The following is an 11,580-nucleotide window of genomic DNA, read 5'->3' on the forward strand; positions in this document are numbered from 1 at the left end:
ATCAAGCACTCCTGGAATTCAGATGGAACAAGAAGCCCCCACAAATAGCAAAAGCATTTCTTGAGAAAAAGAAAATAGGAGGAATCAACCTCCCCAACTGCAAACTCTACTACAAAGTGGTAGTAATTAAAACAGCATGGTACTCGAACAAAGGCAGAGCCGCAGACCTATGGAACAGCGTTGAATACTCTGACACCCCCCCCCCCAATATATGATCACCTAATCTTTGACAAGGGATCAGGAAATGTGAAGTGAAGCAAGGAAAGCATGTTTAACAAATTGAGCTGGCAACACTGGACAGCTACATGCAAAAAATGGGCTTAGATCTCCACCTATCACCACGTACAAATATCAGATCAAAATGGATTAAAGACCTCAACATCAGACCGGAATCCCTAAAGTACATTGAAGACAAGGCCAGCAAAACCCTCCACGACTAGCCAATGGTATATTCAAAGGTGACACACCCGCCACTGGCCAAGCAAGTGAAAACAGAGATAAATGAATGGGACTATCTCAAACTAAGAAGCTTCTGCACTTCAAGAGAAACAGTGACCAAAATACAAAGACAACCTACAAAATAGGAAAGAATATTTACGCAGTGCCCATCCGATATAGGGTTGATATCAAGATATACAATGCACTGATTGAACTCTACAAGAAGAAAACTGCAGACCCGATCATAAAATGGGGTGATGAAATGAACAGAAACTTTCCCAAAGAAGAAATCCAAATGGCTGTGAGGCATATGAGAAAATGCTAGACATCACTAATCATCGGGGAGATGCAGATCAAAACAATAATGAGAAATCATCTCACACCACAGAGACTGGCACACATCCCCCAAAACAAAAGCAACCAGTATTGGCGTGGATGTGGGGAGAAAGGGACTCTCCACTCTCTCCTTCGGTGGGAATGCTGACTGGTTCAGCCCTTTTGGAAAACAATATGGACAATTCTCAAAAAAATTAGAAATTGAGCTTCCATTTGACCCAGCAATACCACTCCTGGGAATATATCCCTTAGAGGCAAAAAGGTATAGTAGAAATGACATCTGCTTTTCTATGTTCATTGCAGCACTGTTTCCAATAGTCACAATCTGGGAAAAACTGGAGTACCCAAATTTAGATCACCAGTTAAAGAATCTTTGGTACATCTACAGAATGGAATACTATGCAGCTGTCAGAAAAGATGAAGTCATGAAATTTGCATATAAATGGATCAACATGGAAAGTATCATGTTGATTATAATGAGTCAGAAAGAAAGAGACAGACATAGAAAGATCGCACTCATATGTGGAATATAAAGTGGCAGAGAGTTTCGAGCTTGGAATGATGCAACTTGTGGCAGAAATTTCTTTGACTTACTTACTAAAATACTAAAATACAGAAATGCACAACTGCACTACTAAAATACTAAAATACAGAAATGCAAAACCTCATATCTCTTCATTCTCAGCAATGGAAGCAAATTATTAAATGCTTCCATTTTAGCAGGTCCGACTTTGGGGGTAAACTCCAAACAATAATGGTGAGTTTTTTGTTGAAATATTGAATGTAATCAAAGTAAAAATAAAGGAAAGTGAAATTTATCAGCTACACAGGCGGCGTTGTGGGTTGGGGAGGTGTGGGGGTGGGGTTATACTCTGATTCTTGGTGGTGGAATATGTGCACTGGTGAAGGGATGGGTGTTTGAGCATTGTATAACTGAAACTTAAGCCTGAAATCTTTGTAACTTTCCACATGGTGATTCAATAAAAAAAATAAAAGTGAAAAAATAATTAAAATAATGCCTATTCTCAAAAATATTTATTTCAAAGTCATTGAAAGTTAGGGAAAATATTTATAATAAACTTAGAGGTACTTTGCTCTAAAATTTTAACTTTTCAATTTATTCATATTATTAGTTTAATATGATGGAATTAATATTATTCATATCACAACTCATTTAATGCCATTAATTTCATGTCTTATATTGTAAGTCATTTGCAGAGATCCTGGCTAGAATTGTCTCTTTAATTAAATATGCATTAATGGAATAGACTTATAAAAGTTAACACATACTACTATAAGAATTATCATCAAAGCTGAATTTATAAGAATGGAAGTTGATGAGTACCTAAAATTATTGTGATCAACGAAGAAATGCTAGTCATCCATGAAACCAAAGAAAGTGCTGAAAGTGCTAAGCAATTTCCAATATACTCTTTAAAAATGATCAATTTGGGACCTGATAGTACAGCAGGTCAGGCAGTTGCCATACATGTAGCTCACTTAGATTAATTCCCCTTCGGCACAGATGGTCGCTGTGATTCCTGAGGATTTAATCAGGAGTAAGCCCTGAGCACCACTGTGTGTGAGCCCCCTTAGAGCAGCAAAAATTTTCCAAATACAAAATTATAGCTGTGTGAAATTTTATAGATAAGTATTTATATATGTCTGTTGTAGAACTTCTTGCTTGTTAGTTTAACTACAGATACACAAATTTAAATAAATAACATCTCAGTCTTTCACCGTCTTTAGCATATTTTCTTTCAGCGTTTAGAAACATATTTTAATGAAAATGAAGCAAAAAGACATATTATAAAGATAAGAACTAAAGTATTTATAAAGTATATGAAATATTAACTTCATATATAACAATAAAAAGAGATCATTTTGATCCTAAAGCAAAATGCCATTTTTCCTCATGAAGTATATCTTGTATGTAATTCAGAAGAAATGTGGAATATGTCTGATAACATTGAATATTATAAAAAAGATACATTTTGATCTAATTTTGATTATTCTTTCTCAATTTGTATGCTTGTGTTTCTAATTTAGATGTGAGAAAAACTCTTGTTGATCATCCGTTCTGGTTTTAAAAATGATTAACCCTAGTTTCAGCAAGTTTTCACAAGAAAGGAATATTCAAAGGAGAATGTAATGTCTAGTTATAACGTTTCAAATATTTGTACAACTTACCTAAACAGAAATTTTGAACAAGGAAATGGGTAAATCTTAGGTGATTTATTTTAAAGATAATTTTACCATCCACTATCTCCTGTCAGAGAATCTTCCAGCTCCACACTTACCTCAAAAAGAACACAATGCTGCCAATCTTCCCGTATAGGCCAGTCCACACTGCAAACTGGGACTTTCTTAGAATGGGGGCAGAGGGATGGCCCTTTCTGCCTGAAGGCACAGCTTCCCTGAAGCCACACCCAGTACCCTGACATAGAAATGGCCCAGTTCCCCAGCTGATCCTGATAAAACCACCAAACAACCAAATTGTTCCAGTTCATAGCTCCTTGACCACAAAACACACCTAAATTTCATCGCACTGCACCATCATCCCTGGACGCTCACAGCAAATCTGATGAGAAAGTTGCATAGAAGACCAAAGCCAAGTGAGCCTAAACCAAAACACAAGAGCCTCTAAATTAACCAACCTGGTAAACTTTCAGACTAACTTCAGTAACACCATTGTGAGGTACAAAAATGATCTCAAACTGACTTTAATCGATCTAAGTTTGGGCAGTTTCATTTGCCTATGTGCTATAACAAATAATATGAAGTAAATTTGTTTGTGCCTGCTAAGGGGTCCAGCTGGTAGGTGGGAAACAGGAGACATTCCGGGAGGAAAGGGCACAATGGTGGTGGGGTTGGGGTTGGAGTATTTCATGCCTGGAACAATTCTGCTGAGAATAACTTGGTAAATCATGGTGTTGTAATGAAAGCAATTTTTTTAACTTAAAAAATAATTTGCAGTGGTTAAAGCAATAGTACAAAGAGTGCTTATCTGACATGTAGGAACCAGACTTGACCCCCAGGACGCACCAGAGCCCTCTGGCAGTGATCCCTAAGCATAGAGGCAGGAGTCAGCCCTGAGAAACATTAAGTAAGACCACTCCCCTACCCCAATATTTTTTCAAATAATAATGCTTCTCTATAGAGCATCGAATCTGTTATATTAGAAGTTAGTAAATTACTATAGAAGGAAATATTGTGGTAAAACATATTTGGGGGAGGGAGGTTTTAAACATGTATATTTATTGAAGAATTTCTAAGAACCTTCAGTACAATAATACCTATTTTAAATTTGAAAAGGTTTAATAAATAAACCATATTAACCATATAATTACCTTGTTTCAAGTTGAATTATATTACATCAACAATAACAACAACAAAGAAAAACATTTAGACTCCTTTTTCAGTGAATGGGTGTGTAGTCTCCGGGTGGCTAGGGAGACCCAGGCAGCTCTCTCTTGCCACCTACGTTCAGTGGTCTCGGGCCACTTCCACCTGGGACGGCCAATGCCAACAGACACATGAAGGAGGGGACAGGGCCGCCAGCTGCTTGGTGATCAGTTGCCGTTTATTCCATTCTCCACACGCCTGTTCCAGTCTCACTGAGCCCTCATTCTAGTCTCACACTGCCCCCCATTCCCGTCTCCTCCTGTCTCTCCCGCCCATCTCTCTACTCCATCTCACAGCGTCTTCTCTTTCTTGTCTCTCCATGCACCTGCTCCTTCATTCTTCCCCTACGTTCTTCTCCCTCTGTCTCCCTTGTTAGTCTCTCTGTGCTCCATCTGGCTTCCCTGGTCTCACTCCCTTCTCTCTCCATCTCCCCAGTGTTGTGGGTAGACACCACACTCCTTCTGGTAGCACAATCAACATATCAAAGGCCCTTCCTGATCGCCCATCAGGCTCAAGGGTGGAAATCCACCTAGAGGTGTTTCTCCTCTCCTTAGTCCAATAACTTAATTAATATCTTAACATCTTAATTCTACTTTTCAATATTAGTTATTTTGTATCGACACAGTAAGAGATACATTGAACTTGTCGGGTGGTTCTCCTGGGGACATCTCCCTATAGATCTCAGACTACAGTGCTCACGCCAGGTTACTCTTTCCTAACCCTAGAAGGATCCTAATCCAGTTATTACTTTTTGGATCATGACAGAATTTGTTGAGGACCAAGCTCTTAACTTATAGTTAAGTATTATGGTGCTTTGGCCTGGCCCATTTGATGCCAGAATAGCTCACAGTTTGCTCTGGGTCCATCCTTGTTGGGACTCCGTTTTGGGGGTGCTAGAAAGTAAGGGCAACAGAGGCTTAAGTTGAGAGAACAAATGCCCAGGGGTGAATGTCATTCAGAGGCAATAAACTCCCAAGTTACAAAAGCATAGCATTAACTGTCTTCCTGTTTTCATAAAGAAATGATATTGCTCTAAATTAACTATGCAAAGGACATAAAGAGAAGAGAAAAACAATATTTACAAGTTAATAGAGCACAAAAAAAGAGGTTATAAATAAACACAGAAGAATGGGAGCACTATGATGGGAGTAACCCAATAAACCTAAGCTCCCTGCGGCAAGGCAGAAAGGTCAAACCAATGTTATCCTACAGATGGGGATATCTGAATTTCATTTATTTGGTTTGCGGCCACACAGAGCAGTGCTCTGGATTGACTCTTCTCCTGTGCTTAGAATTTATTCCTGCATCAATGTTCAGGTATCACTCCTGGTGATGCTCAAAACACCATCTGTGATGATGAGAATCAAATTTGGGTCAGCTTCATTCAAGGCACACACCTTCACCTCTGCACTATCTGGCCTATAATCGATATTGTTTTAGTGAAGAAAAGCAGGCTTTTTTTTTGCTGGAAGAATGCAGGAAGTTTTTTAAACATTTCTCTCAGGAAAAACACAAGTGGAAGAGGTTTATAGGGAGCATATTTAGTTTTTCTAAAAAATAAAAAGTCGTGCTACCATACATTTTAACACAGACCTGTCAGGACTCTGTTGGAATCTGAAGCTGAGATGATCCATATTATGGCCTCTTGGCCGAATTAAGAACTAGGGATTCCACCGAAAGAAGCTCGTCAATCATTGAATATGGCCCTGCAAAAGGCCTGAACCCCTTAGTAAGGCACATCTCATCAGGCAAGAAATAAAGTACTCCAAGTAGGAGAGACAAAGTACCTCACTCCTCAGGAAGCATCTGAGGGTCACAGGACACCACCTACTATTCTTGTTACTTGAGATTGAAAATTAGTTTATTTTAATTTTTTTTATTTTATTGAATAACCATGACATATAGTTACAAGCTGAAGAAAATCAATTTTTATTGAGAAAAATTATGTAGGCAAAAGGGAGAGAGAGAGAAAGAGAGAGAGATAGATAGATAGAGAGATAGAGAGAGAGAGAGAGAGAGAGAGAGAGAAGGTGGTTATATGTTCAAGAGAGAACATGGACTTTGCCAGAATGGAAAAATTCTTGGAATAAATTGAAAGATATGTGTTTAAGAGAGAATGAACATGGGCTTGAAATAGGAAGCCAAGAGTAAATATTCCTAATGACGTATAATTTTATCCCAATGTTTTTGAAATTTGTAAGTGAAAATTATAGCTAGGGGCCTAAGAAGATTGTCTTGCACACAGTTAATACTAAAAGGAGACTTTTCTCTGTTTTTATTTTATTATGTACATAGCATTTTAGCTAATTTATTTAAAATAATATTAAAATGCTAACACTTCATGAAAACATGAAATATCACAAGGGAATATGAGAATATCAGCTAAAAAGTCTCAACTCGTATTATTAGAAATATTCCTCCAGAGACAGAAGTGAATTTCCAATGTTAATGTATGTTGAAATTATTCTAATGATCCATGAAAACAATCTATATATTTAATTTTTAATATATTTGATGGTGAATTTAAATGTGTTTACTCAATGACACACTTACAAAGTAATAAATTGGTCATAAATATAAGTTTGGCAAGATGGATTAGCACAGGAAAGTAAAATGTTTAAACTCAGGTTTTTGTTAAATGCCTTCCTAGCTAATTAGTGCTCCTTAAACATGAATGTAGGTAATAACCCTTTAACAACTTTTAAAACACAGAATTCTGGGCCTCATATGGCCACTAAAATTCAGAAATAGTTTAAGATTGGTCTATAAAATTGATTTTTTTATAAAAATCTTCTGTTTATTCTAAAATTTTTGATGCATGAACCACATTTTGCCATGCATTGGATTAGTAGAATTTCAGAGACCTACTGACCAACTTCTTTGCCTTACTGGTTTTCAGGGATAATCAAACTTTAAGTATTCTACACAGCAAATTATCAAAGCTGGAAAAAGAATACCAGCACTCTGGTTCTAAGAGTAGAAAAGACCCTAATTCCATTTTATGGAAATATTTTTAAAACAAAATTTATCTTATATGTGCCACATTATTTAGTGATTATCATCATACTGAAAAATTAAGAGCAAAAAACAAGTTTTGTTTTTCATTCAGCTGTGCTTCTCAAGAACAAAGAATTATTTTTATGTTGCAACTCTTCTATTATTTTTTCTTCAGTCCTAGCACTTATCCCTCCACCAGTGTAATTTCCCATCACCATTGTTCCTAGTTTCTCTTCTACTCCTCCAACCCTCACCCAACTCCCACCTGCCTCTTTGGAAGGCACCTCTCCTCTCTCTCTCTTCTTTTTCACTCTCTCTCTCCTCACTGTCTCTCTCTCTTTCTCTATCTCTCTCTCCTGATCACTGTCATCCCGTTGCTCATCGATTTGTTCAACCGGGCACCAGTAACATCTCTTATTGAGAGATTTATTGTTACTGTTTTTGGCATATCCAATACACACGAGTAGCTTGCCAGACTCTGCCATGCAGGCTCTATACTTTCGGTAGCTTGCCGGGCTCTCCGAGAGGGGTGGAGGAATCCAACTCAGGTAGGCCTCTCCTGATCTTTTCTCTCTATCTTTCTCTCTTTCTCTCTCCCTTTAAGTGTTATGGTTTGCAAAACAGATGCTGATATCATGTATTTCCCTTTACCTGTTTTCCTCATTCAGTTCTTTTCCAGAGTGATCAAGTGTCCTAAAGGATACTCCTCTATCTTGACTACCTTCCACTCCACACACCCTTGTGATAATTTCCAAACATTGACCAGTCCTCCTGGCCTATTTTCCCTTGCCTTTGATATCAGTTTTATAATATTTTTATACATATCCCACAAATGAATACAGTCATTCTATATCTGTTGCTTCCCTTCTGAATCATTTCACAAAGCATGATACTCTCTAAGTCCATCCACTTGTAGGCAGATTTCATGACTTCTTTTTTTCTAACAACTATGTAGTATTCCATTGTGTAGGTGTACCATAGTTTCTTTACCCATTGTCTGAAGAGCAAAGAAATTTGAAGGGCTTGGAAAGAAAGAATGGTGGGAGAAATAGTGACTGAAAACTTCCCCACGCTCTGAAGGAAAGCAGCTACACTTGTTCAAGAGGTCAAAAGAGTATTGAGCAAAATAGACCCAAACAGAATAACAAGACAAACACTATTCAGAATGGCCCAAACCAAAGAGGAAACAAATTTCTTAAAGTGGAAAGAGAAAATACAAAACAAATAAAAGGGAAACAGTTTAGGAATCACAATATATTTTCTATATGGAAAAGTAGAGGCAAGAAAAGAGTGGAATGACATATTCAAATTAATGAATGAAAGAACTTTTCAATCCAGAGTCCTCTATCAAGCAATGTTCCTATTATATGGGACGGAGAGATAAAAACATTCTCAGTCAAACAAGACCTGGCGACATTTGTGATAACCAAACTGGACTGGCCCTGAATGAACTACTGAAGTGTTACTCCTATATCAAATGTCCAATTGTACAAGCCACAAACCTAAATAGTAAAATGGCAGCACAGCCCTATATGTCAATACTATCCCTGAATATTATTATGTTCAATGGGCTGAATGTCAGTGGACTAAACTTTCCCATCAAAATGCATAGAGTGGGCCCACAAATGGCTCCTCTGCTCCTGACCAGCCATGATCCCAGAGAAATACAAACCAATCTGGGAACACAGTGGCTTGTGGCAGAAATGCTCCTGGACTGTGAATTAAGCTATGACCCTGTGCTGTCCTGGGTGAACAGGGTGTTGTCCTTTCCGCTTTCTCCCTTCAGCGGCAGCATGGTGACCGCCATCTTTCAGAGCCTATTAGACAGAGGTATGAACTTGCAGTGATGGGGCATGTGGGAAATCTTGAGATGCGGGGCAGAACTGGCCCTGCTCCCCACCCAGATGAGACCAAGGGTAGCCACCCACAAATGGCTCCTCTGCTCCTAAACAACCATGATCCCAGAGGCACACAAACCAATCTCTGAACAAAGAGGCTTCTGGCAGAAATCTCTCTGGACTTAATTAGTAAAATACAGAAATCCAATACAATGTTATTGTGGTCACATGACATCATGTGCTCTTCATTATTAGCAATAGAAAACAAATTATCTAATGATACCTTTTCTGCAGATCTGATTGTTGGGGGGAAATTCTAAATAATAATAGTGGGTCTTCTGTCAAAAAATTGAATGTAATCAAAGTGAACAGAGACTAAAGTAGAAATCATCTGCCACACAGGCAGGGGGTGGGGTGCAATGGGGGGATATACTGGGGTTCTTGGTGGTGGACCATGTGCACTGGTGAAGGGATGGGTATTTGATCATTGTATAACCAAGATGTGCAGGACCTGGTGCTGAGATCTCCAAGGCTGCTTGGATTGGGACCGGGTCTCTTCTACCCAGATTCCACATTTTCCAGTAGCTAGGCAGTCACATCCAGAAACTGTCCCCAGCTCCGTGTAATCGCATCAACAGCCAACATCCAGAGACTATAAAACTAAGCTCCCGGAAAAGAGCGACACAGAGTCTCTTGCCCCAGTGCCTGGCTGTTTTCACCAGAGTCCCTTAGAGGGGGCAGGTTGATTTTCCCTCCCTATTCTTTTATAGTAGAAAAGAAACGAAAGAACCAGAGTAGAAATCAACAATATAAAAACCGAAGAAGTAAAATAAAGAATCAAAGAAACCAAGTCTGGTTCGTCTACAGAATAAACAAGATAGAGAAATAATCATTTAGACTCACAAAGAAGAGAACATGTGTCAGTAACCTGGATCAAAAGAGAAAGGGGAGAAATTACAAGAGCACTCCTAGAAATCCAATATGTCATTAGAGCTTACTATGAGCATCTCTGCTCTGTTAAACTGGAGAACCTAGAAGAAATGGATAAATTCCTAGATAGATGTAGTTTCCAGAAAAATTTTTAAAAGGGAAATAGAAAGCCTGAGAGGTGAAGCACAAACATGAAACTGTAATATTTATTAAGAATCAACTCAAGAAGAAAATTCCTGGCCCAGATTGGTTTACAGGTGAGTTTTATCAAACCTTCAGAGAAGAATTGCTCCTGTTATTTCCAAGCTTTTGAAAATACTGAAGAAGTAGGAATCCTTCCTAACATCATCTATGAAGCTAATGTTACAATAATACCCAAAACTGACAGAATAAAGAAAATTTCAGACCAATTTACTTGATGAATACTAATGTAAAATTCCTCAACACAATCTTAGCAAACTGAATACAACCAGGACATCAAGAAAAAAAAAAAAAAACACTGTATGCCATGATCAAGTAAGGTGCATAACAGGGATTCAAGGCTGATGCAATACACAAAAATCAATAAGCATAATATACCACATCAGTAAAAGGATAGATAAAAACCATGTGATCATAGAAGTTGATGCAGAGAAAGCTTTCAGCAAGATCAGCACCCATTCATGATTTTGAAAATAGGGATGGAAGGGGGCCGGAGCGATAGCACAGCGGGTAGGGCACTTGCCTTGCACGCGGCTGACCTGGGTTCGATCCCCGGCATCCCATATGGTCCCACAAGCACTGCCAGGAGTAGTTCCTGAGTGCAAAGCCAGGAGTAACCCCTGAGCAACGCTGGGTGTGACCCAAAAAGAAAAAAAAAGAAAATAGGGATGGAAGGAACCCACCTCAATTTAGTAATAGCTATATAAAACTCATAGTTAATATTATTCCAAATTATGAAAAACTGGAAACATTCCCACTAAGATAGGTCATAGGACAAGAACATGTACTTTTCCTATGTAGAAAACTTATTCAACATTGCATCAGAAGTTTTAGTATAGCAATCTGGCAAGAAAATGAAATCAAAGAAATACAGATTGGAAATGGGGAGTCAAATTTTCTCTATTTGCAGATGACAAATGATGATATACATTGAAGACCCCAAATAGTCCACTCATAAGCCCTATAAATAATAAATCAATACAGCAAAGTGGCCAGCTACAAAATCAATACACAAAAATCATGTGTATTCCATTATACAAATAATGAATCAGAGGAGGGAGCGATGAAAGAGTATGACATTTAAAATAGTGTTCAAGACATCAAGCACTTAGGAGTCAACTTTATAAAAGAGGAGAGAGACCTATACCATGAAAACTTTAAAGCATTCAAGAGATTAAAGAAAATCTTTAGGAATTAAAATAACATTCCATGCTCATATATTGGAAAAATCAACATTGTCAAAATGACCATCTTACTTAAATGTAGATTCAGTGCAATACCAATCCAAATTCAGATAATATTATAAAAAGATTGAGAACAGTCAGTTACAAAATTTGTGTAGAATCAAAAAACACCCCACATGGCCCAAACCATACTGAAAAATAAGAAACTGGGAGGCATCTCACTTTCTCACTTGAATCTATACTATAGAACC

This window comes from Sorex araneus, chromosome 1 (genome assembly GCF_027595985.1).
Source record: "Sorex araneus isolate mSorAra2 chromosome 1, mSorAra2.pri, whole genome shotgun sequence".
Taxonomy (NCBI): Eukaryota; Metazoa; Chordata; class Mammalia; order Eulipotyphla; family Soricidae; genus Sorex; species Sorex araneus.